The following is a 26,884-nucleotide window of genomic DNA, read 5'->3' as shown; positions in this document are numbered from 1 at the left end:
TTAAAATAATTTTTTTGAGACACAGTCTCACTCTGTTGCCTGGGCTGGAGTGTAGTGGAGTGTAGTCTAGGCTCACTGCAACCTCTGCCTCCAGAGTTCAAGTGATTCTCCCACCTCAGCCTCCCAAGTAGCTGGGACCACAGGTGTGCACCACTACATCCGGCTAATTTTTGTATTTTTGGTAGAGACGGGGGTTTCACCATGTTGGTCAGGCTGGTCTCGAACTCCTGACCTCGTGATCCGCCCACCTCGGCCTCCCAAAATGCTGGGATTCAGGCGTGAGTCACCACACCTGGCCCTTATTTATTTATTTATTTATTTTTCTTTTTGAGACAGTGCCTTGCTCTGTCACCCAGGCTGGATTGCAGTGACGCAATCTCGGCTCACTACAACCTCCACCTCCTGGGTTCAATTGATTTTCCCACCTCAGCCCCCTGAGTAGCTGGGATTACAGGCATCCAACATCATGCCTGGCTAAATTTTGTATTTTTGTAGAGATGGGGTTTCACCATATTCACCAGGCTGGTCTTGTACTCCTGACCTCAGGTGATCTGCCCACCTCAGCCTCCCAAAGTGCTGGGATTACAGGTGTGAGCAACCACACCCAGCCTATTTATTTATGTATTTTGAGAGGGAGTCTCACTCTGTCACCCAGGTTGGAGTGCAGTGGTGCCATCTTGGTCCACTGCAACCTCCTCCTCCTGGGTTCAGGCAATTCTCCTGCCTCAGCTTCCCAAGTAGCTGGGATTACAGGCATGAGCCACCACGCCCAGTTATTATTTTTTTTTTTTTTGAGACGGAGTTTTGCTCTTGTTGCCCAGGATGGAGTGCAATGGCACGATCTTGGCTCACTGCAACCTCCACCTCCCAGGTTCAAGCGATTCTCCTGCCTCAGCCTCCTGAGTAACTGGGATTACAGGTATGTGACACCATGCCTGGCTAATTTTGTATTTTTAGTTGAGATGGGGTTTCTCCATGTTGATCAGGCTGGTCTGGAACTCCCGACCTCAGGTGATCTGCCCCTGCTCGGCCTCCCAATGTGCTGATATTACAGGCGTGAGCCACCATGCCCAGCCTTAATTTTTATTTTTATTTATCTATTATTATTATTATTTTTTGAGACACAATCTCCCTCTGTCCTCCAGGCTGGAGTGCAGTGGCATGATCTCGGCTCACTGCAACCCCCGCCTCCTGGGTTCACCCCATTCTCCTGCCTCAGCCTCCCAAGTAGCTGGGACTACAGGCACATGCCACCACGCCGGGCTTATTTTTTGTATTTTTAGTAGAGATGGGGTTTCACCGTGTTAGCCAGAATGGTCTCAATCTCCTGACCTCATGATCTGCCCACCTCGGCTTCCCAAAGTGCTGGGATTACAGGGATGAGCTACTGTGCCCGGCCTATTTATTTATTTTTTCTTTTTTTCCTTTTTTTTTTTTTTTGAGACGGAGTCTGGCTCTGTCGCCCAGGCTGGAGTGCAGTAGCGCAATCTCGGCTCACTGCAAGCTCCGCCTCCCGGGTTCACCCCATTCTCTTCCCTAGGCCTCCCCTGTAGCTGGGACTACAGGCGCCCACCACCACGCCCAGCTAATTTTTTTTTTTTTTTTTTTTTTGAGATGGAGTCTCGCTCTATCGCCCAGGCTGGAGTGCAGTGGCACCATCTCGGCTCACTGCAAGTTCTGCCTCTGGCTTCACTCCATTCTCCTGCCTTAGCCTCCCGAGTAGGTGGGATTACAGGCACCCACCACCACGCCCAGCTAATTTTTTTGTATTTTTAGTAGAGAGGGGGTTTCACTGTGTTAGCCAGGATGGTCTCGATCTCCTGACCTCGTGATCCACCTGCCTTGGCCTCCCAAAGTGCTGGGATTAAAGATGTGAGCCACTGTGCCCGGCCCTATTTATTTTTTTAATTGAAATGGAGTCTCACTCTGTTATCCAGGCTGGAGTGCAGTGGTGCGATCTCGGCTCATTGCAACCTCCCTTCCTGGGTTCAAGCGATTCTCGTGCCTCAGCCTCCTGAGTAGCTGGGACTACAGGTGCCCACCACCATGCCTGGATAAGTTTTTGTATTTTTTCTTTTTTTCTTTTCTTTTCTTTTCTTTTTTTTTTTTTTTTTGAGACAGAGTCTCGCTCCATCGCCCAGGCTGGAGTGCAGTGGCCGGATCTCAGCTCACTGCAAGCTCCGCCTCCCGGGTTCACGCCATCTCCTGCCTCAGCCTCCGGAGTAGCTGGGACTACAGGTGCCCACCACCTCGCCCGGCTAGTTTTTTGTATTTTTTGGTAGCGACGGGGTTTCACCGGGTTAGCCAGGATGGTCTCGATCTCCTGACCTGTGATCCGCCCGTCTCGGCCTCCCAAAGTGCTGGGATTACAGGCTTGAGCCACCGCGCCCGGCCGTATTTTTTCAATAGAGACAGGTTTTCACCTTGATGGCCAGGCTGGTCTGGAACTCTTGGCCTCAGCTGATCCGCCTGCCTCACCCTACCAATGTGCTGGGCTTACAGGCATGAGCAACCTTGCCTGGCCACTATTTTTAAAATTTTTTGTAGAGGTAGGTCTCCCTATGTTGCCCAGGCTGGTCTCTAACTGCTGGGCTCAAGCAATCCTCCCAATCTGGTCTCCCAAAATGTTGGGATTACAAGCATGAGTTATTATGCCCAGCTTTATTTTTATTTTTTTAACATTCCTCACTGAGCACTCAACTTGTCATCTTTTTTTCTTCTCTTTTACCTCCTTACGTTATATCTTGGGCCTTATGTGTCCAAACTCTGAAGAGAGGAGACCAGCGCTGGAGTTGAGAGTGAAAATAGAGCCGTGATGAGGAGAGACTTTAGTCTTGTACCTCCTCTTCCCTTTGGTTGCTGTTCATTGCCTGCTGCTTTCAAGTCTGTTTTGTTGAATTCTCAGGACTCAGTTGAGCTTAGTCTCTTGTCAGGCTATGCCAAAGCAGCACAGTAGTCTAGGGACTGTAGTCTAGGGACTGACAGTTGGGCCTCACTGGACTAAAGGTCTGGTTTTCCTTTCCCAGTTTGAAAAAGGGCCAGGCTCACAGTGAGAGCTGGAAAGTAGGGGACTATTTGCCTGCAAATTTCTCAATAGCACACACGCCATGCCTGGAACATTTCTGTCCAATAAACAGCATGTGCTTGATAAACGTACTGAACTTAGCGGTGTCCCCAGTGCATTCTAGGTGAGGTCACCTCCTTTTGACAAGGTCCCCAGGACTTCATTGCACCTCCTGGCTAGTAGCGTATTCTAGGATGGGAAAGCTGCCTTTACATAATTACTCCTGATACATTCTAGACACGATCATCTTCTTGAAAGAGACCCAAATTTGACCAAGCATGGTGGCTTACGCCTGTAATCCCAGCACTTTGGGAGGCCGGGACGGGCGAATCATTTGAGGTCAGGAGTTCGAGACCAGCCTGGCCAACATGGTGAAACCCCGTTTCTACTAAAAATACAAAAATTAGCCGGGTGTGGTGGCGTAAGCCTGTAATCCCAGCTACTCAGGAGGCTGAGGCAGAAGAATCGTTTGAACCCGGGAGGCGGAGGTTGCAACGAGCTGAGATCGCGCCACTGCACTCCAGCCTGGGCAACAAAAGCGAAACTCCGTCTCAAAAAAAAAAAAAAAAAAAAAAAAAAAAAAAAAGACCCAGGCCGGGTGCAGTGGCTCATGCTTGTAATCCCAGCACTTTGGAAGGCCAAGGCGGGCGGATCATCTGAGGTTGGGAGTTGGAAACCAGCCTGACCAACATGATAAAACCTGTCTCTACTAAAAATACAAAATTAGGTGGGCGTGGTGGCGCATGCCTGTAATCCCAGCTACTCGGGAGGCTGAGGCAGGAGAATCGCTTGAACCCGGGAGGCAGAGGTTGCTGTAAGCCGAGATCGCGCCATTGCACTCCAGCCTGGACAAGAGCGAAACTTCGTCTCAAAAAAAAAAAAAACAAAAACCAAACAAACAAAAAAACCCCAAATTTATCATCAGTGGTCACCTCAGAGCACCTGAATTCAGGCCTTTAAGTGCAAGTAGGATGCAGAATTCTGGAAGGGCCAGTAAGTGTGTGGCTCCTTGGGGAAGCGCGATCCAAGAGTTTACTAACCTAGGCACAGTACTCCAGAGGCGTACCCTGCGGCAGCCGCCAGATTCTCTAAGCCTCAGAATTCTTCAAGGCCAGTTTCATGTCCACTAGAGACCCAGGGGTCGAAACCATCAGGCACTGAGGAAGACGCCCCCGGCAGGGGCTGCGCAGGCGCGTGCGGCCTGAAAGGGCCCAGGCGCTCCACGCTGCGCAGGCGCAGGAGCGGCTCCTGCTAGTCCCGACAGCGGCGCCGGTGACTGAGGGGCCGGGACCTGGCGAAGTGGTGGCGGCGGGCGGCAAAGGAGCAGCCATGAGGGCCGGGCCCAGTCACCGACCGTGAGTAGTGGTGGAGGGGGAGTGGACAACGCGTGGGAAGAGGGTAACTTGGCGGAAGGATACATGACTTTGTGGGGTGGGCTCTGACTGTGGGAGACGGAAGGGCGTGGGGGAGGTACAGTTTGAGGTGATGATGGGAGAATTTGGGACACAGGTGGCCGCAGAGCTAGACAGGTTGGTGGAATGGGAAGGGTTTGCGTGCTGTGGAGTGAAGCAGCCCATTTGTATCATCCCTTCCTCCAGGAGCTTTTGGTCGCCTCTTCTTTTCCGCTTATTTCAGAGAATGATCGCGAGGGGAGGGTGGTAGAGGATGAAAGCTCTGTTGGAGCTGAAGAAGCCACCTCTGAACCAGGCAGAGGAAGGGTCGGTATCCTGGAGTAATAGGCTGGTCTGGGTAGAGGATGGGAGTCGGGAGCCCTCTTTTGAAAGCTGGGAGGGGTCTAGGGAAAAGAGGTGTAGGGGCTTAGAGTCAGGCAGGTTCGAAAGGAAGTCCACCATTGATAAAGCTGCTAGGTAACCTTGAGCAGGTCCCACTTAACCTTTCTGAACACCAGGAAGATGTCATGCTTCAAACGGGCTATTGCAAGCATCACCTATGTAATTGAGATTGTTTATGCAAATTGTGAATTGTAAGTACTATGCTGATGTTAATGTGTCACCAACAATATACTGGAAGTTAGACCTTACCATTGTTAATGGAATGACTGATTTCTCTGTTAAGGTAAGAAGCATATTGTTTGTAAAACCTCAGTAGACACATACGTGTTTTCTGTATGGGCATAGCAGATCATGTGCAGAACTACCAGTTCTGTAATGTGACGAATTAGCCATCAGACTTCTGTAGGAAAAATACCGTACTCTTTGGCGTTTTTACAAACGGTGTGCAGCTCCTCACCCAAAAGGATGGAGGGCCAATCTGTTAAAATACTTACTGAACATAGCTAACTCAGGTTGCCTTGTAATATAGTTGGCACTAACGTGCTTTAAAGAGTTGAGAAAAGGCCGAGCTCGGTGGCTCATGCCTGTAATCCGAGCACTTTGGGAGGCTGAGGCGGTCAGATCATGAGGTCAGAAGTTCGAGACCAGCCCGGCCAACATAGTGAAATGCCGTCTCTACTAAAAATACAAAAAATTAACCGGGTGTGGTGGCGGGTGCCTGTAATCCCAGCTACTTGGGAGGCTGAGGCAGGGGAATCACTTGAACCTGTTAGGCGGAGGTTGCGGTGAACTGAGATAGCGCCATTTGCACTCTAGTCTGGGCAACAGTGCGAGACTCTGTCTGGAAAAAAAAAAAAGAGTTGTGAAAACTAGTTTGAGACAAGCTGGGAGGGCTGCCCAGTGAGGGATGTGAAAATACAATTTGTTTGTTTTATTTTATTTTTGAGACAGAGTCTTGCTCTGTCACACTCTGTCACCAAGCTGGACTGCAGTGGTGTCATCTTGGCTCGCAACAACCTCCACCTCCCAGGTTCAAGCCATTCTCCTGCCTCAGCCTCCCGAGTAGCTGGGATTACAGATGCTCACCACCATGCCTGGCTAATTTTTGTAGTTTTAGTAGAGATGGGGTTTCACCATGTTGGCCAGGCTGGTTTTGATTTCCTCACCTCAGGTGATCCACCCACCTCGGCCTCCCAAAGTGCTGGGATTACAGGCGTGAGCCACTGTGCCTGGCTATTTTGTTATCTTTATTTTCATTTTATTTTATTATAATTTTTTTTTGAGGTGGGGAAAGGAGTCTTGCTCTCTCGCCCAGGCTGGAGGGCAGTGGTGTGAACTTGGCTTACGGCAACCTCCGCCTCCTGGGTTCAAGCAATTCTCCTGCCTCAACCTCCCTAGTAGCTGGGATTACAGGCACGCGCCACCATACCTGGCTAATTTTTGCATTTTTTTTAGTATAGTCAGGGTTTCGCCATTGCCGGCCAGGCTGGTCTTGAACTTCTGACCTCAGGTGATCTGCACCCCCCCCCCCCCCAGCCTCCCAAAGTGCTGGGATTACAGGTGTGAACCACTGCGCCTGGCCCATTTTATTATTTTTAAATTATAAAAAGTTTTCCTTTGCAAAGGAGTTTCTGGCTGCTCTGGGGACCTGTCTCTATTTTGGAGGTCAGATATGCATACAGCAGCCCTCTAACTCTACTTTTTGTTACCCTGCTTATCAGTGGGATCTCCCAGGTGGAATATCTCAGAAGAGGAACCTAAGAGGTGTCTGGTTTTCCTGAGAGGCTGAAGAAACACTCCTGAGACGTTGTTTTTTAATGTAGACAAAGCAGAGGACAGTCAAACTATGTGTTTATGGAGAGAGAAAATGGGTTCTTTTTATTTTATTTTATTTTATTTTATTTATTTATTTATTTATTTTGAGACGGAGTCTCGCTCTGTCGCCCAGGCTGGAATGCAGTGGCGCAATCTCGGCTCACTGCAAGCTCCTCCTCCCGGGTTCATGCCATTCTCCTGCCTCAGGCTCCCATGTAGCTGGGACTACAGGTGCCCGCCACCGCACCCGGCTAAGTTTTTGTATTTTTAGTAGAGACGGGGTTTCACCGTGTTAGCCAGGATGGTCTCAATTTCCTGACCTCGTGATCCACCCGCCTCGGCCTCCCAAAGTGCTGGGATTACAGACGTGAGCCACCGCGCCCAGCTTATTTATTTATTTTTTGACACAGAGTCTCACTCTGTCGCCCAGGCTGGACTGCAGTGGCGCAATCTTGGCTGCGTGCAACCTCCACTTCCCGGGTTCAAGCGATTCTCCTGCCTCAGCCTGCAAGTAGTTGCGATTACAGGCGCCCACCACCATGCCTGGCTAGTTTTTGTATTTTTGGTAGAGATGGGGTTTCGCCATTTTGGTCAGGCTGGTCTCGAACTCCTGCCCTCGGGTGATCCGCCTGCCTCCGCCTCCCAAAGTGCTGGGATCACAGGCGTAAGCTACCAAGCCCAGCGAGAAAATGGTTTCTAAAATAGAGATTCAGACTCCTTTTAAAAGGACATAGACGCTTCAGCTTTGCTGGCTCTGAGGATTGAGACCTTGAACTGTCAAGGCCTTTTGGAAATCAATGAGTGATTTGTCTTTTACCTGAGTAAAGGTAGGGAGGGGCTATACTAGGTTCTTGGAGATTCACAAATAAGAGGAGTGTATTATTTTATAGGAATGGGGAAAATGAACCTGGTTGTTTTTAACTTCTGGTAAAATGTGTTTCACTTTTCTTTCTTTAAGATAATGGTTTTAAAAAGAAAGCATTTGTTACTATTGTGATGGGTCATTACAAAAATTTATTCCATCTTTGACTACTACATGGAGTAGAGTATAAAATGTTCTACATTAAGTAGAGTATAAAGTGTTGAAGCTGGCCTAGCCATCTTATTTTATTTTTTAATAGTTGGACATTTATTTTTAATGTTGGTAATGCATTTTTACCCCTACTGGAAATTTCCATCAGTTCAAATAAGCCCATAAATGCCACCCATGTTACGTTAAAATAATAGAGGTTTGTTCAGCTGTGATGAGAATTTCCTGTCCTCCTCTCCTTCTATTCTCTTTTGTATTTGTGGTTACTTTTATGCAGTAAATGACCTTACAAAATGAGGATTTCTTCCCCTGGGAAAGAAAAAGGGGTGGACTAGTATCTTGATTGCCTGTTGTGTGAGAAGTTTTTCCAAAGTGGGACAGGAGCTTTGGAGATTTAAGGACTTCCTGTGAATCTCTGACATAGCAGGGGCTAAAAGAAATATTTACTGGCTGCTTCTTATTATTATTTTTTTAATATTTTGAGACGGAGTCTTGCTCTGTCGCACAGGCTGGAGTGCAGTGGCGCGATCTCAGCTCACTGCAAGCTCCGCCTCCCGGGTTCTCGCCATTCTCCTGCCTCAGCCTCCCGAGCAGCTGGGACTACAGGCGCCCGCCACCATGCCTGGCTAATTTCTTTTGGTATTTGTAGTAGAGACGGGGTTTCATTGTGTTAGCCAGGATGGTCTTGATCTCCTGACCTCGTGATCCGCCCGCTTCGGCCTCCCAAAGTGCTGGGATTATAGGTGTGAGCCAACATGCCCTGCCTTGTTTTATTCTATTTTTTTGATACCGAGGTTCACTCTGTTGCCCTGGGTGGAGTGCAGTGGCGAGATCTCAGCTCATTGCAACGTCTGCCTCCTGGGTTCAAGTGATTCTCTGGCCTCAGCCTCTCGAGTAGCTGGGATTACAGGCGCACGCCACCACACCTGGCTAATTTTTGTATTTTTAGTAAAGATGGGATTTCACCATGTTGGCCAGGCTAGTCTCGAACTCCCGACCTCAGGCGATCTGCCTGCCTTGGCTTCCCAAAGTGCTGGAATTACAGGTGTGAGCCACCACGCCCAGCTGAAAATCTTTTTTTTTTTTTTTTAATTCTATTTATTAATTTGTTATTTTTTTGAGACAAGGTCTCACTCTGTCGCCCAGACTGGAGTGCAGTGGTGTCATCTCAACTCACTGCAACCTCCGCCTCCCAGGCTCAAGCAGTTCTCCTGCCTCAGCCTCCTGAATTGCTGAGATTACAGGCACGGCACTAACCACCTGGCTAATTTTTGCATTTTAAGTAGAAATGGGGTTTCACCATGCTGGCCAGGTTGGTCTCGAACTCCTGATCTGAAATGATCCACCCGCCTCTGCCTCCCAGAGTGTTGGGATTACAGGCGTGAGCCACTGCACCCGGCCTAAAAACATTATGTTTAAAAACAAAATTATTGGTCGAGCATGTTGGCTCACTGCTGTAATCCTAGCACTTTGGGAGGCTGAGGTGGGTGGATCATTTGAGGTCAGGAGTTTGAAACCAGCCTGGTCAACATGGTGAAACCCTGTCTCTACTAAAAATACAAAGATTAGCTGGGCATGGTGGTGGTCACATGTAATCCCAGTTACTTGGGAGGCTGAGGCAGGAGAATCGTTTGAATCCAGGAGGTGGAGGTGGTAATGAGCCAAGCTCGTGCCACGGCACTCTAGCATGGGCGACAGAGCGAGTGAGACTCCGTCTCAAAAAACAAAAAACAAAACAAAATAAAAAGAAGTATTTAATATCTACTTCTGTCTTATTACCTCTCAAGGTCTTGATTGTTTCCCTGTCAAAGCTCTGTGACTTATAGTGAAAAGGACTACAATTTAACAAGAAAAATACTAACTTTTCTTTATTAAAGATGCATTTAATACAAGGAGGGAAATAAGTAATCTGCTTTGCTGGTTCAATTTTTGTTTTAATTTTTATTTATTTATTTATTTACTTTTTGAGATGGAGTCTCACTCTTGTCGCCCAGGCTGGAGCGCAGGGGCGCAATCTCGGCTCACTGCAACCTCTGCCGTCTGGGTTCAAGCTTCTCCTGCCTCAGCCTCCTGAGCAGCTGGGGTTACAGGTGCCCGCCACGATGCCTGGCTAATTTTTGTACTTTAGTAGAGATGGGGTTTTGCCATGTTGGCCTGGCTGGTCTCGAACTCCTGACCTCAGGTGATCAGCCTAAGGGAGGAGACCACCCCTTATATTGTCTTATGCCCAATTTCTGCCTCCAAAGAAAGAAGAAGTAAAAACTAAAAGGCAGAAATGAAATCCACAAGCAGACAGCCCGGCGCCACACCCTGGACCTGGTAGTTAAAGATCTACCCCTGACCTAATAGGTTATGTTATCTATAGATTACAGACATTGTATAGAAAAGCACTGTGAAAATCCCTGTCCTGTTCTTTTTTTTTTTTTTTTTTTTTTTGAGACGGAGTCTCGCTCTGTTGCCCAGGCTGGAGTGCAGTGGCCGGATCTCAGCTCACTGCAAGCTCCGCCTTGTGGGTTCACGCCATTCTCCTGCCTCAGCCTCCCGAGTAGCTGGGACTACAGGCGCTCACCACCTCGCCTGGCTAGTTTTTTGTATTTTTTTAGTAGAGACGGGGTTTCACCGTGTTAGCCAGGATGGTCTCGATCTCCTGACCTCGTGATCCGCCCGTCTTGGCCTCCCAAAGTGCTGGGATTACAGGCTTGAGCCACCGCGCCCGGCCGTCCTGTTCTAATTACTGGTGTATGCAGCCCAGAGTCACTTACCCCCTGCTTGTTCAATTGATCATGACCCCCTCACGCAGACCCCCTTAGAGTTGTGAGCCCATAAAAGGGACAGGAATTGCTCACTTGGGGAGCTCAGTTGTTGGAGACGTGAGTCTTGCCAAAGCTCCCGGCCAAATAAAGCCCTTCCTTCTTTAATTCGGTGTCTGAGGGGTTTTGTCTGCACCTTGTCCTGCTACAAGCCCACCTTGCGGCCTCCCAAAGTGCTGGGATTACAGGTGTGTGCTGGCTCAATTATTAAATGGTGGTTTGGTACAACACTGGATCATACTATTTCATGGGAAAATACAGGTCGTTTAAGAAGTGATTTAGGGCCAGGTACGGTGGATTACGCCTGTGATCCCAGCACTTTGGGAGGCCGAGGCGGGTGGGTCACAAGGTCAGGAGTTCGAGACCAGCCTGGCCAATATGGTGAAACCCCATCTCTACTAAAAATACAAAAATTAGTTGGGCATGGTGGTGGACGCCTGTAATCCCAGCTATCCGAGAGGCTGAGCAGGAGACTTGCTTATCGCTTAAAGACAGGAGGCGGAGGTCGCAGTGAGCAGAGATCACGCCACTGCACTCCAGCCTGGGCAACAACAGAGGGAGACTCTGAAAAAAATAAAATAAATAAAAATAAGAAGTGATTTTGGTCTGCATGGTGGTTCATGCCTGTAATATCAGCACTTTGGGAGGCCTAGGAGGAGGATCACTTGAGCCCAGGAGTTCCAGACCAGCCTGGGTAATATGGTGAAACCCTCCCTTTACAAAAAATTAAAAATGAGCTGGGTGTGGTGGCATGTACCTATAGTCCCAGCTACTTGGGAGGCTGAGGTGGTAGGATCACTTGAGTCCAAGAGATCAAGGATGCAGTGAGCAGTAATCCGAGCTGTAATCACGCTATTGCACTCCAGCCTGGGAGACAGAGTGAGACCCTATTTAAAACAACAACAAAAATAAGTGTTTTGTTTAAAAGATTTACTTGGTTACCAATTTTCTGGGAACTGACCCTGAAACTAGTTGGGAAAAATATGCAAATCTAGAAACAACATAAGTATCAATTTGCGAATTTGTGTAATGTCTTTTTTTCTACCAGTAAGCCATAACTAGGCTTGAATCATAAGCTTTGTGGGTTCTGTGGCCTCGTTGAAAAATGTTGGAGTTGATCCTTTCAGCAATCAACTTCAGCAAATATTTAAGTGTCTATCGTGTGTTATATCTTGTGCTAGGCGCTGGGAGGGAATTAAAATATTAATGACAAAATCATTTTTAAAGTGTTCACTGTTGGCCGGATGCAGTGGCTCACACCTGTAATTCCAGCAATTTGGGAGGCCGAGGTGGGCAGATCACGAGGTCAGGAGTTCAATACCATCCTGGCCAAGATGGTGAAACCCCGTCTCTACTAAAAATATAAAAATTAGCTGGGCGTGGTGGCAGGCGCCTGTAATCCCAGCTACTTGGGAGGCTGGGATTGAGAATTCCTTGAATCCGGGAGGTGAAAGTTGCAGTGAGCTGAGATCGCGCCACTGCACTCCAGCCTGGGCGATAGAGCAAGACTCCATCTCAAAAAAAATCCCAGAAAACAAAAAGCAAAAATTAGCTGAGCTTAGTGGCAGGCAGCTGTAATCCCAGCTGCTCAGGAGGCTGAGGAAGGAGAATCGCTTCAACCTGGGAGGTGGAGGTTGCAGTGAGCCAAGGTCGCGCTATTGCACGCCAGCCTAGACAGGGTGAGACTCCATCTCAGAAAAAAAAAAAGAAAAAGAGTTCACCTTTTGTTTTTTGTTTTTTGTTTTTTTTGAGACGGAGTCTTGCTCTGTCACCCACGCTGGAGTGCAGTGGCGCGATCTCGGCTCACTGCAAGGTCCGCCTCCCGGGTTCACGCCATTCTCCTTCCTCAGCTTCCCAAGTAGCTGGGACTACAGGTGCCCGCCATCAGGCCTGGCTAATCTTTTGTATTTTTAGTAGAGACAGGGTTTCACCGTGTTAGCCAGGATGGTCTCGATCTCCTGACCTCGTGATCCGCCCGCCTTAGCCTCCCAAAGTTCTGGGATTACAGGCGTGAGCCACCACACCCAGCCTTTTTTTTTGTTTTTAAGGCTAGCCAAGTGAAGCAGTGGGAAAGAAGAAGCAACAAAGAAATTTGTAACTTGTTGTATCAATTAGTTGTAAAGAGCAGCCACATTTTAATTAGAGACCAGCACATAAATAGTTCTGAGTCAGTACAATAAGTGCTGTAATAGAGATCTGTACTAAGTGCTATGGGAACATTAGCTCTGCCTTGTAGTGGGAGGGGAAAGTTAGAGAAGACTTCCTAGAGAGTCAGTTGGGTCTTGAAGGAGGAATACGATTTGGCTGAGTCAGCCAAAAAAAGGATTGGAAAAGTGACTGTTTGAAGTGAGAAAAATAGCTTGTACAAAGATACAGATGTGCAAGAAGTATGGACATGTGGACTAGTTTAATGTGGCAAGATCATGGGGTATGAGGAAGGAATAGAAGGAAGTGAGGTGAGAGATGGGTTGGATTCCAGTTATGGGTGACCTTAGTAAGGGGTCTGAATTTTATTTTGTAGGTGCTGAGGAGTCATGGAAGAGTTTTTAAACCAGGTAAGGAACATGTTTAGATCACTATTTAAGTAGAAGTAACTGTTGACAGTGTAGAAGTTAGATTTTAAAAGGCACAATTGATTGTAGGGAGACTAGTTGGTTGGGAGACTGGTGTGATGACTTGAGAGATATTGAAGATATCAGGCACAGTAGTCATGGTGGAATTGTAGACAGATTGAAGAACTTTTTAGGAGAGTAACTAAAAGGATCTCATTGACTTTATATTGGGGAATAGGTAGAGAAGAAGGAGTTGTCAACGATGGAGTTGAAATTGCTGGCTTGGACAATTAAGTGGAATGTGATGTCATTAACCAAGTTAGGGAATACAAGAGTAAAAGAGGGTATTACATTTGAGGGAAATAAGTTTGATTTTGGTGTGTAATATTTGAGGTATCTGGGAAATCCAATAGCAAATCCAATAGGCTTCCGGATATATATATAGGTCTTGAGTAGAAAGGTTCAGAAGGAAGATACAGATTTAGTAGTCATTGACATATTAGTAGTTAAAGTCAGATTGATGACCCTGTGAGTCCAAGCTTCAGTTGCTTTATATGTTGTTCATTCATATCTTTGAGAGATTAGCCTTGCAGGAATGTGGCATGACAACTACTACTTCATAGTACAGTACTAGTCCTTTTCCTTATTTTTCAATTTTTTTTTTCCGTGAACTTTTTTTTTTTTTTTGAGACAAAGTGTCACTCTGTCGCCCAGGCTGGAGTACAGTGGTACGATCTTGGCTCACTGCAACCTTAGTCTCTGGGATTCAAGCAATACTCCTGCCTCTCCCAAGTAACTGGAACTACAAGCGCACACCACCATGCCCAGCTAATTTTTGTATTTTTAGTAGAGACGGGGTTTCACCATGTTGGCCAGGGTGGTCTCAAACTCCTGACCTCAGGTGATCCACCTGCTTCGGCCTCCCAAAATGCTGGGATAACAGGCGTGAGCCACCATGCCCAGTGGAACTTGTCTTTTTTTTTTTTTTTTTTGAGAGGAAGTCTGCCTCTGTCGCCCAGGCTGGAGTGCAGTGGGGCGATCTCGGCTCACTGCAACCTCCCTTTCCTGGGTTTGAACTCCTGACCTTGTAATCCGCCTGTCTCAGCCTCCCAAAGTGCTGGGGTTACAGGCCTGAGCCACTGTGCCTGGCCCCTTTCCCTTTTTTTTTTTTTTTTTTTTTTTTTTTTGAGGCGGAGTCTTCACTCTGTCGCCCAGGCTGGAGTGCAGTGGCACCATCTCCGCTCACTGCAAGCTCCGCCTCCCGGGTTCGCGCCATTCTCCTGCCTCAGCCTCCGGAGTAGCTGGGACTACAGGCGCCCGCCACCGCGCCTGGCTAATTTTTTGTATTTTAGTAGAGACGGGGTTTCACCGTGTTAGCCAGGATGGTCTCGATCTACTGACCTCGTGATCCGCCCGCCTCGGCCTCCCAAAGTGCAGGGATTACAGGCGTGAGCCACCGCGCCCGGCCCCCTTTTTTTTTTTTTTAATTGAAACAGAGTCTCACTGTGTTGCTCAGGGTGCTGTCAAAATCCTGGCCTCAAGTGATCCTCCTGCCTCAACCTCCCAAAGTGCTAGGATTTTAGGTGTGAGCCACTGTGCCCAGCCTTTCTTTTTTAACTGGCATCACTTTCCACTTTTTTGGAGGATTCTTTTTATAGCTTGTTTGCAAGGTAGGACATCCTGTTTTCAACTTCTCCCCCTTCTTGCTGTTATTCAAAGCAATTGGTCTTTTTTTTTTTTTTTTTTTTTTTTTGAGACGGAGTCTCGCTCTGTTGCCCAGGCTGGAGTGCAGTGGCCGGATCTCAGCTCACTGCAAGCTCCACTTCCCGGGTTCACGCCATTCTCCTGCCTCAGCCTCCCGAGTAGCTGGGACTACAGGCACCCGCCACCTTGCCTGGCTAGTTTTTTGTACTTTTTAGTAGAGATGGGGTTTCATCGTGTTAGCCAGGATGATTTCGATCTCCTGACCTCGTGATCCGCCCGTCTTGGCCTCCCAAAGTGCTGGGATTACAGGCTTGAGCCACCGTGCCCGGCGCAATTGGTCATTAAGAACAAAAACTTACGTATTGCTCTGTCTGTGCTAGGAGCTAAAATATAAGTATTTAGTGTTTTCTCCTTCATACCCACCTAGAGTTTATGTCCTGATGGGAGAAACAAGTTAACTCTCAATCACAGAGTTAAGAGTGATGATAGAGGTCTTTAGAGTGTAATGAAAATATGTTAACCCTTAACCCATATTTGGGGAGAATCAAGGAAGGCTTGTGGATGGAGGATTGTCCAAAGACCTGAAGGATGAGTACGATTTAGGTGAAGAGTCAGAGGAAGATCATTGGCAGCAGAGGGACCATTGTTTGTAAAGTACAAGAAGCTTAACATTTTATTGTCACTGTTTGGAATGAATAGCTTGTCTTTTATGAAAAATGGGTTTTCAACTCTGTTGTACTAAAGAATGATACATATCTTTATATAAAACATTTTTCTTTTTTTTTTTTTTCTTTTTTTTTTTTTTTTTTTTTTGAGACGGAGTCTCACTCTGTCCCCCTTGCTGGAGTGCAGTGGCCGGATCTCAGCTCACTGCAAGCTCCGCCTCCCGGGTTCAGGCCATTCTCCTGCCTCAGCCTCCGGAGTAGCTGGGACTACAGGCGCCCGCCACCTCGCCCGGCTAGTTTTTTTTTTTGTATTTTTTAGTAGAGACGGGGTTTCACTGTGTTAGCCAGGATGGTCTCGATCTCCTGACCTCGTGATCCACCCGTCTCGGCCTCCCAAAGTGCTGGGATTACAGGCTTGAGCCACCGCGCCCGGCCAACATTTTTCTTTTCCTCTGGACAACTGCAGGAAATCTCAGAACAGCTGTGCAAGTGAAAAATTAGAATCTTGAGCTGGGCGTGGTGGCTCACGCCTGTAATCCCTGCACTTTGGGAGGCCAAGGCGGGCGGATCACGAGGTCAGGAGATCAAGACCATCCTGGCTAACATGGTGAAACCCTGTCTCTACTTAAAATACAAAAAATTAGCTGGGCGTGGTGGCGGGCGCCTGTAGTCCCAGCTACTCAGGAGGTTGAGGCAGGAGAATGGCGTGAAGCCCGGAGGCGGAGCTTGCAGTGAGCCGAGATGGTGCCACTGCACTGCAGCCTGGGTGACAGAGCGAGACTCCGTCTCAAAAAAAAAAAAAAAAAATTAAAAACAAGAATCTTGAAAAATAGATGTTAGATTTCTAATCCTTCTAATACCTCCATCGTTTTTTTCTTTCTTTTTTTCTTTTTTTTTTTGAGACAGAGTCTTGCCGTGTTGCCCAGGCTGGAGTGCAGTGGCCTGATCTCGGCTCACTGCAAGCTCCGCCTCCCGGGTTCATGCCTTTTTCCTGCCTCAGCTTCCCGAGCTGCTGGGACTACAGGTGCCCGCCACCATGCCTGGCTAATTTTTTTGTATTTTTAGTTGAGACGGGGTTTCACTCTGTTAGCCAGGATGGTCTCAATCTCCTGACCTTGTGATCCGCCCGCCTCGGCCTCCCAAAGTGTTGGGATTACAGGCGTGAGCCACTGCATCCGGCCCTGCATTGTTTTTTTCTTTAAGTAAATCTAGGAAGCTAACCCCTACTTAAAAGGAGACACTTTGGCCGGGCACGGTGGCTCAAACTCCTGGAAAAAAACTCCGTAGAAAAACAAAAACAAAAACAACAGATTCACACTATTAAATATGGCTATTGATATTTGACCAAGGTGCAAGGGCAATTCAGTGGAGAAAGAATAGTCATCTCAACAATTACACCTAAATGTAATTTGTAAAATTATAAATTTTTTTATTATTTTGTTTTAATTTTAATTTTTTTTTTTTTTTTTTTTAAATAAAGGTGGGGTTTTGCCATGTTGCCCAGACTGGTCTCAAACTCCTGGACTCAAGCCATCTGCTTACCTCAGCCTTCCACAGTGCTGGGACTACAGGTGTTAGCCACCATGCCCGGCCTAAACTATAAGAGATTTAAAAGAAGATAACAGGTAATCCTTATTACATTGAGTTAGGCAAAGAGTTCTTAGATATGTCACCAAAAGCAAGATCCATAAAATAAAAATTTGATACATTGGATTTCATCAAAATTAAAAACTTTTGCTTTACAGTAGACTATCAAGTAGATGAAAATATAAGCAACACACTGGGAGAAATGTTTGCCAATTATATATCAGACATGCAGGTCATATTAGAAATGTATAAAGAGGTTGGACGAAGTGACTTACACCTGTAATCCCAGCACTTTGGGAGGCGAAGGTGAGTGGATTACGAGGTCAGGAGATTGAGACCATCCTGGCTAACACATTGAAACCTCATCTCTACTAAAAATACAAAAAATTAGCCAGGCATGGTGGCTTGCGCCTATAGTCCCAGCTACTCAGGAGGCTGAGGCAGGAGAATCTCTTGAACCTGGGAGGTGGAGGTTGCAGTGAGCCGAGATCGCACCACTGCTCTGCAGCCTGGGCAACAGCAAGACACGCTCTCAAAAAAAAGGTGCGGGCACGGGGGCTCGTGCCTGTAATCCCAGCACTTTGGGAGGGCGAGGCAGGTGGATCACAAGGTCAGGAGTTCGAGACTAGCCTGGCCAATATGGTGAAACCCCGTCTCTACTAAAAATACAAAAAGAATTAGCCAGGCGTGGTGGCACATGCCTGTAATCCCAGCTACTTGGGAGGCTGAGGCAGGAGAATTACTTGAATCTGGGAGGCAGAGGTTGCAGTGAGCTGAGATCGTGCCACTGCACTCCAGCCTGGGTGATAGAGCTAGACTTCATCTCAAAAAAAAAAAAAAACAAAAAAAGTATCAGGAGCTCAAAACTCAGCGAGAAGAAAGCAAACAACACCATTAAAAAAATGGGCTGGACCCAGTGGCTTATGCCTTTAATCCCAACACTTTAGGATGCCAAGGCAGGCAGATCACTGGATCTCAAGAGTTTGAGATCAGCCAGGGCAACAAGGCAAAACTCTGTCTTGACAGAAAAAAAAAAAAAATACAAAAGTTAACTCAGTGTAGTGGCATGTGCCTGTAGTCCTAGCTACTCGGGGACTGAGGCAGGAGAATCGCGTGAACCTGGGAGGTGGAGGTTGCAGTGAGCTGAAATTGCGCCACTGTACTCTAGCCGGGGAGACAGAGTGAGACTGTGTCTCCTAAATAAATAAATAAATATGACCTAAGTATTTATTCAAGTGAAATAAAAATCTGTGTTCACAAAAATACTTGTCTGTGACTGTTTACAGCAGCTTTATTTATAGTCACCACAAACTGGAAAGAACCTGAATGACTCTTAGCTGGGGAATGGATAAACTGTGATATATCTACACAATGGAATACTCTTCAGCAATAAAAAGGAACTATTCACATATGCAGTAACGTGAATGAAATTCATTGGTATTATGCTCAATGAAAGAAACAAAACTCAAAAGGCTGTAGTCTGTATGACTGCATTTGTATGATGTTCTGGGGAAAACTCAAAACTATAAGGACAGTGGGGAACAGATCAGTGATTGCCTGGGGATAGGAGTAGAGAGAGAGTGAGCCGGGTGTAGTGGTTCATGCCTGTAATCCCAGCACTTTGGGAGGCCGAGTTGGGGCAGATCACCTGAGGTCGGGAGTTTGAGACCAGCCTGACCAACATGGAGAAACTCCGTCTCTATTAAAAATACAAAATTTGCCGGGTGTGGTGGCGCTTGCCTGTAATCCTAGCTACTCAGGAAGGCTGAAGCAGGAGAATCGCTTGAACCCGGGAGGCGGAGGTTGCGGTGAGCCAAGATGGCACCATCGCACTCCAGCCTAGGCAACAAGAGTGAAACTCCATCTCAAAAAAAAAAAAAAAACCTGTAGAGAGAGAGTGGCCAAGTGCGGTGGCTCACGCCTGTAATCCAGCACTTTGGGAGGCCGAGGCGGGCAGATCACGAGGTCAGGAGTTCAAGACCAGCCTGGCCAATGTAATTAAACCCCGTCTCTACTAAAAATGCAAAAATTAGCTGGGCATGGTGGCGCACACCTGTAGTCCTAGCTACTCGGAACGCTGGGGCAGGACAATCGCTTGAACCTGGGAGTCGGAGGTTGCCATGAGCTGAGATGGCACCACACTGCACTCCAGCCTGGTGACAGAGCGAGACTGTCTCAAAAAAAAAAAAAAAAAAAAAAAAAAAAAAATGTAGAGAGTTTGACTGCAAAGAGGTAGTATGAGGAAATTTTTGGGGGGTGACATGACTCTTCCATGTTTTGATTGTGGTTGTGGTTACACGACTATGCATTTATGATAACTCTTAGAACTGAACACTAAAAGAGTGTTTTTTTTGGTCTGGGGCGGAGAAGAGAGGCTTTAAAGACTAATTCCAGAAATGTAATTCTCTAAATACATTTGAATTTTTAGCTTAATTTTCTTTTTTAATATGTTTTACATAATTAAAAGTGAAAAGTCTAGAAAATTTAAATCCTTTTGAATTTATTTTACTTAGAAATGCAGTTGTGGGTTTTTTGTTTTGTTCTGTTTTGTTTTTGAGACAGAGTCTTCTCTGTAGCTCAGGCTGGAGTTCAGTGGCACAATCACAATTCACTGCAACCTCTGCCTCCGGGCTCAAGCGATCCTCCCACCTAAGCCTCTTGAGTCGCCGGCACTACAGATGGCGCGCCACCATGCCTGGCTAATTTTTTGTGGGTATATTTTTTTTAGAGATGGGGTTTTGCCATGTTGCCCAGGCTGGTCTTGGACTCCTGGGATCAAGTGCTGGTCACCTCAGCCTCCCAAAGTGCTGGGATTACAGGTGTGAGCCTCTGTGCCCAGCTTACTTTGTTTTTTTGAGACAAGGTTTCCCTCTCACCCAGCTACTCGGGAGGCTGAGGCAGGAGAATCGCTTGAACCCAGGAGGCGGAGGTTGCCGTGAGCTGAGATCACACCATTGCACTCCAGCCTGGGCAACAAGAGTGAAACTCCGTCTCAAAAATAAAAAAAAAATTTGAATTTGACCTTGATTTCTCCTTACCCTTTATTCGACATATCTGGTTGATCCCAGTTCTGATTTTAACATTGAAGGTCTCCTAAATCTGCATTTTTTCGTTTGTAACATATTGCCAAATTCTTGGATGAGACCTTTTTTATTTCATATTTCGACAGTTACAGTAGCCTCCTAACTAATCTGCATGTCTCGAGGCTTATCACCTCTCTCTAGTCCACCACACTGCCACAAGAGTGATCTTCCTAAGCTGTAAGATTACTTATGCCCTTTCCCTTTAAGGCCCTGGTGCCTGATACGTAGCAGATGCTTGATTCCATCATCCTGCCTCACTTTATTGTATTTTTACTCAAGCTATTTTCTTCCAAGGACATTTTTTCCAAAATAGACAAACATAACCAATTATCTGAACAAACATAACCAAGACTCTCCTAATTAAGCTTTAGGATTTAGCTCATAGTTAATTTCTTCTGTGAAGTCTTCCCCGTTCCCAAGACACTATTAATCACTCTTGCTGATGGGCTACTCTGACATTTTACTATCCTGCTAACATTACCTTTATTATTGTTTTTTACGTTGTTTAAAGGGCAACATCTCATTCTGTAAAATAGAATGCATGTTCCTTACATTTGTTATTTAATTGCCATTCTGTTTCCTCATCTGGATTGTGAGCTTTTTGTAGGTAGGGGTTATGCCTTTTTCACTTTTTTTTTTAATAGACAGGATCTCACTGTGTTCCCAGGCTTGGAGTGCCATGGCATTGTCATAACTCACTGCAGCTTCTAAACTCTTGGGCTCAAGCAATCCTCCTGCCTCAGCCTCCCAAGTAGCTAGGACTACAGATGCAAGCCAGTGTGCCAGCTAATTTTTAAAATATTTTGTGGAGGCCGGGCACGGTGGCTCAAGCCTGTAATCCCAGCACTTTGGGAGGCCGAGACGGGTGGATCACGAGGTCAGGAGATCGAGACCATCCTGGCTAACACGGTGAAACCCCATCTCTACTAAAAAAAATACGAAAAACTAGCCGGGCGAGGTGGCGGGCGCCTGTAGTCCCAGCTACTCGGGAGGCTGAGGCAGGAGAATGGCGTAAACCTGGGAGGCGGAGCTTGCAGTGAGCTGAGATCCGGCCACTGCACTCCAGCCTGGGCGACAGAGCGAGACTCCGTCTCAAAAAAAAAAAAAAAAAAAAACAAATAAAATATTTTGTGGAGATGGGGTCTCAATATGTTGTCCGGACTGTTTTTTTTTCTTTTTTGAGACAGAGTTTAATTCTCCACCAGGCTAGAGTATATTGGTGCTGTTATAGCTCACTGCAACCTCAAATTCCTGGGCCTAAATGATCCTCTTGTGTCAGCCTCCCAAGTAGCTAGGAGAGTAGACACAAGCCACTGTGCCTGGCTAATGAAAAAAAATTTTTTTTGGCCAAGACAAGGTCTCGCTATATTGCCCATGCTGGTCTCAAGCTCCTGGCTTCAAGTGACCCTCCCACCTCAGCCTCCCAAAGTGCTGGGATTACAAGTGTGAGTGCCTGGCCCTTTTTTACCTTTTTAATGTCAGCACCTAACAACTAAGCCCGCCAAATATATTGAGTTTCTACTGTGTTTTCAGCATTGGTGGTACACAAAACAAGATAGACAAAGTCCCTGCTGTTATGGAGCATACATTCCAGTGAGGGCAAACAGAAACAAACAGCTTTTTTTTGTTTTTGTGTTTTGAGACGGTGTTCCGCTCTTGTTGCCCAGGGTGGAGTGCAATGGTGCGATCTCGGCTCACCACAACCACAACCACCGCCTTCCAGGTATGAGCAATTCTCCTGTCTCAGCCTCCCAAGCAACTCAGATTACAGGCATGCACCACCACGCCCGGCTGTTTTTTTTGTATTTAGTAGAGACGCGGTTTCAACATGTTGGTCAGGCTTGTCACGAACTCCTGACCTCCAGTGATCCACCGGCCTCAGCCTCCCAAAGTGCTGGAATTACAGGCGTGAGCCACTGTGTCCAGCAACAGACAGCTTTTTAAAAATCAGTTAATGGCCGGGCATGGGTGGCTTATGCCTGTAAACCCAGCACTTTGGGAGGCCGAGGCAGGCAGATCACTTGAGGTCTGGAGTTCAAGACCAGCTTGGCCAACATGGTGAAACCCTGTCTCTTCTAAAAATACTAAAAATTAGCTGGGTGTGGTGGCATGAGCCTGCAGTCCCAGCTATTCAGGAGGCTGAGGCAGGATAATCGCTTGAACCGGCAGGCAGAGGTTACAGGGAGCCAAGATCGTGCCACTGCACTCCAGCCTGGGCTACAGAGCAAGACTCAGTCTCAAAAAAACAATAAAAAAGTCAGTTAATGGCCGGGCACGGTAATCCCAGCACTTTGGGAGGCCTAGGTGGGTGGATCACTTGAGGCCAGGAGTTCAAGACCAACCTGGCCAACATGACGAAACCCCATCTCTACTTTTATACAAAAATTAGCTGGGCATGGTGGTGGATGCCTGTAATCCCAGTTACTTGGGAGGCTGAGGCAGGAGAATTGCTTGAACCCGGGAGGCGGAGGTTGCAGTGAGCCAAGATCGTGCCACTGTATAGCCTGTGAGATAGAGCGAGACTCCATCTCAAAAATAAAACAAAATAAAAATCAGTTAATGATAAATACTATAAAGAAAAATAGAGGATGTGATAATATGAAATGAATAGCTACTTTAGATTGGGAGACTATCTCTCTGAGGATATGGCATTTAAGATCTAGGAGTATATGAAGATCAGCAGATCAAACATTATAGTGCAGAGCACCTAAGGAGGAATGAACTTGGTATGTTAGAGGAACAGAAATCAGGCCAGTATTGTTTGAATACGGTGAATGAAGGAGAGAATGACCAGAGATGAGAAAGGTAGAGGCTACATGACAGTGAGATTTGGAAGCTAGGGTAAGGTGTTTCGTTTCCTTTGGAGTGTTTTTTTTTTTTTTTAGATGGGGTCTCACTCTGTCACCTAGGTTGGAGTGCAGTGGCGCAATCTTGGCTCACTGTAACCTCTACCACTGGGCTAAGGGATCCTCCCCCCTCAGCCTCTCAAGTAGCTGGGACCATAGGTGTACGCCTCTACGTCTGGCTAATTTTTTTGTATTTTTGGTAGAGATCAGATTTCACCATGTTGCCCAGTCTGGTCTCAAATTCCTAAGCTCAGGCAATTCACCTGCCTTGGCCTCCCAAAGTGCTGGGATTTCAGGCGTGAACCACTGCACCCAGCCTCCTTTGGAGTTTTTAAGTATGAGTATGATATGACTTGATTTGTGACTAGAAAGAATGATCAGTTGCTGTGTTAGAAATGGATTGTAGCCGGGCGCGGTGGCTCACTCCTGTAATCCCAGCACTTTGGGAGGCCGAGGCGGGCGGATCACAAGGTCAGGAGATCGAGACCACGGTGAAACCCCGTTTCTACTAAAAAATACAAAAAATTAGCCGGGCGCGGTGGCGGGCGCCTGTAGTCCCAGCTACTCAGGAGGCTGAGGCAGGAGAATGGCGTGAACCCGGGAGGCGGAGCTTGCAGTGAGCCGAGATTGTGCCACTGCACTCCAGCCTGGGCGACAGAGCGAGACTCTGTCTCAAAAAAAAAAAAAAAAAAAGAAATGGATTGTAGTGGCCGGGCGCGGTGGCTCAAGCCTGTAATCCCAGCACTTTGGGAGGCTGAGACAGGCGGATCATGAGGTCAGGAGATCGAGACCATCCTGGCGAACATGGTGAAACCCTGTCTCTACTAAAAAATACAAAAAACTAGCTGGGCGAGGTAACGGGTGCCTGTAGTCCCAGCTACTCGGGAGGCTGAGGCAGGAGAATGGCGTGAACCCGGGAGGCAGAGCTTGCAGTGAGCTGAGATCCGGCCACTGCACTCCAGCTCGGGAGACAGAGCGAGACTCCGTCTCAAAAAAAAAAAAAAAAAAAGAAATGGATTGTAGTGTGGGCGCGGTGGCTCACGCCTGTAATCCCAGCACTTTGGGAGGCCAAGGTGGGTGGATCACTTGAGGTTGGGAGTTCGAGACCAGCCTGACCAACATGGGGAAACCCCATCTCTACTAAAAATACAAAATTAGCTGGGCCTGGTGGCGCATGCCTGTAATCCCAGCTACTCTGGAAACAGGCAGGAGAATTGCTTGAACCCGGTTTGCGGTGAGCCGAGATCACACCATTGCAATCTAGCCTGGGCAACAAGAGTGAAACTTCATCTCCAAAAATAAATGGATTGTAGAAGGAAGCAAGGAGACCAGTAACAAGGCTCTTTGCACGAATCACATGAGACTTTATGGTAACTTGGACTGGGGTGATGGTATAAAAGCTGTGGAAAGGTGGACAGATTTGGCATGTCTTTTGGAAGTGAAGTTGACAGGGCTTGCTTTGGGATTGTTACAGGTAATAAGGAATCATGGATAACTTCTAGATTATTGACTGGAGCAACCAGGGAAGTAAATGGTTGATGCTGTTAATTGAGATGAGTAAGCCTAGCAGAATATAATTGTCTAGAATTCTTGGACAGTGGTGGCTCATGCCTGTAACCCAGCACTTTGGGGGCTGAGACAAGAGGATCGCCTGAGCCCAGGAGTTTCAGACCAGCCTGGGTAAGATAGAGAGAACCCGTGTCTACAAAAAATAAGAAAGTTAGCCATGTGTGGTGGTACATGCCTGTGGTCCCAGCTACTTGAGGGGCTGAGGTGGGAGGATGGCTTGAGCCCAGGGGGTGGAGGTTGCAGTGAGCTATGATTGTGCCACTACACTTCAGCCCGGGCAACAGAGTGATAACTTGTCTAAAATAAAAAAAAAAAAAAATTGTCGGCCGGCGCGGTGGCTCATGCCTGTAATCCCAGCACTTTGGGAAGCCGAGGCGGGTGGATGGTGAGGTCAGGAGATTGAGACCATCCTGGCTAACTCGGTGAAACCCCGTCTCTACTAAAAATACAAAAAATTAGCTGGGCATGGTGGCGGGCACCTGTAGTCCCAGCTACTCAGGAGGCTGAGGCGGGAGAATGGCATGAACCTGGGAGGCAGAGCTTGCAGTGAGCCGAGATTATGCCACTGCACTCCAGCCTGGGTGACAGAGTGAGACTCTGTCCAAAAAAAAAAAAAAAAAAAAAAAAAAAAATTATCTTTTGGTCCTGCCAGGTTTGAGATACGTATTAGGTATCCAAATGGAGAAATTAGATAGGCAGTTGGATAGAAATGCCTGGCATTCCTAGGAGAATTCTGTGCTGAAATAGATAGAATTTGAAGTCATGGAATTTAATCAGGAGGTCATCTACGGATGGTTTGTGGCTAGAGAAGAGCAATTTGAAAGAGAAGGACTAGCTAGTGAGGTAGGTGGAAAACCCAGAAAGTGATGCTATAGAAGGCAAGTAAAGAAGTGTTTCAAGAAGGGAGTGGTCAGCCTGGGTAACATAGTAAGACCCTGTGTCTACAAAAAATAGAAAATTAGCTGTCTGGTGGCACATGCCTGTGGTAGTCCCAGCTATTCAGGAGGCTGAGGTGGGAGAATTACTTGAGTCTGGGAGGTTGAGGCTGCAGTAAGCAGTGATTGTGCCACTGCACTCCAGGTGACAGAGCTAGACACTGTCTCAAAAAAAAACAAAAAACAAAAAACACGGAGTGGTGAGCTCTGTTGAATGCTATATAGAGGTCACGTAACAGAGAAGTACTCACAGGATTTGACAAGCTAGGGACCTAGGGATTATTGGTGACTTCCAGTAGACCTGTTCATTGGAGTGGTGGAAATAGAAGTCTAATTGTAGTTGATTGAAGGGGAAAAGTAAGATGAAGAAACATTTGATCATTTTTTTTTGGTTTTTTTTTGGTAACAGGTTTTGGTATCCAGTTTCTTTGAAAACTTCCTGTGTCATTGTAACTAAGTACTTACCTGTTTGTATTCCAGTTGAATATGTGGCTTCCCGCCCCCCGCCCCCACCCCGCAAGACGGAGTCTCGATCTCTTGCCCAGGCTGGAGTGCAATGGCGCGATCTCGGCTCACTGCAACCTCTGCCCCAAGTTCAAGTGATTCTCCTGCCTCAGCCTCCTGAGTAGCTGGGACTACCTGCGCCTGGAACCACGCCTGGCTAATTTTATTTTCATATATATATATAATATATATATATTTAGACGGATTCTTGCTCTGTCGCCCAGGCTGGAGTGCAGTGGCGTGATCTCAGTTCAGTGCACCCTCTGCATCCTGGGTTTTAAGCAGTTCTTTCTGCTTCAGTCTCCCGAGTAGCTGGGATTACAGGCGCCTGCCACCATGCCCAGCTAATTTTGTTTTTTTTTTTTTTGAGTTGGAGTTTTGCTCTTGTTGCCCAGGCTGGAGTGCAATGGTGCAATCTCGGCTCATTCCAACCTCCGCCTCTTGGGTTCAAGCGATTCTTCTGCTTCAGCCTCCCAAAGTGCTGGGATTACAGGTATACGCCACCGCATCCGGCTTAATTTTTGTATTTTTAGTAGAGACGGGGTTTCACCATGTTGGCCAGGCTGGTCTTGAACTTCTGACCTCAGGTGATCCACCTGCCTCAGCCTCCCAAAGTGCTGGGATTACAGGCATGAGCCACTGTGCTGCCCGGCCTTTTTAAAAAATATTTTTAGTAGAGACAGGGTTTGGCCAGGCTATCTCAAACTCCTGACCTCAAGTGATCTGCCCGCCTTGGCCTCCCAGAGTGCTGGGATTACAGGCGTGAGCCACTGTGCCCAGCCTGACTATGTATTTGTGTTGAAGTAGTATCTTTCAGTGTTTTTGTACCATTATTTTATTTTATTTATTTATTTATTTTGAGACAGAGTCTTGTTCTATCGCCCAGGCTGGAGTGCAATGGTGCGATCTCGGCTCATGCAGCCTCCG

The 26,884-nt window shown here is 47.1% G+C and overlaps 1 protein-coding gene across 8 annotated transcripts in view; it reads left to right on the top strand.

Moving 5' to 3' along the window:
• LOC105476408 (family with sequence similarity 222 member B) overlaps positions 1-26,884 on the top strand; it is a 108,568-nt gene that overhangs the window by 6,086 nt on the left and 75,598 nt on the right. For 2 of the 8 annotated variants that reach the window (XM_011732393.2, XM_011732346.2), the window contains 2 exons: positions 4,195-4,419; positions 13,034-13,067. The exons of 2 other annotated variants lie outside the window; for them this stretch is intronic. The gene's annotated coding sequence lies outside the window, so the exon portion shown is untranslated. Of the gene's footprint in view, positions 1-4,194; positions 4,420-4,662; positions 4,783-13,033; positions 13,068-16,913; positions 17,059-26,884 lie in introns of those variants that run through there. 4 more of the 8 variants (XM_011732402.2, XM_011732355.2, XM_071082577.1 and 1 more) reach the window with 3 other exon arrangements.

This window comes from Macaca nemestrina, chromosome 17, assembly GCF_043159975.1.
Source record: "Macaca nemestrina isolate mMacNem1 chromosome 17, mMacNem.hap1, whole genome shotgun sequence".
NCBI classification, from domain to species: Eukaryota; Metazoa; Chordata; class Mammalia; order Primates; family Cercopithecidae; genus Macaca; species Macaca nemestrina.
This window is presented reverse-complemented; position numbering and strand designations above follow the sequence as displayed.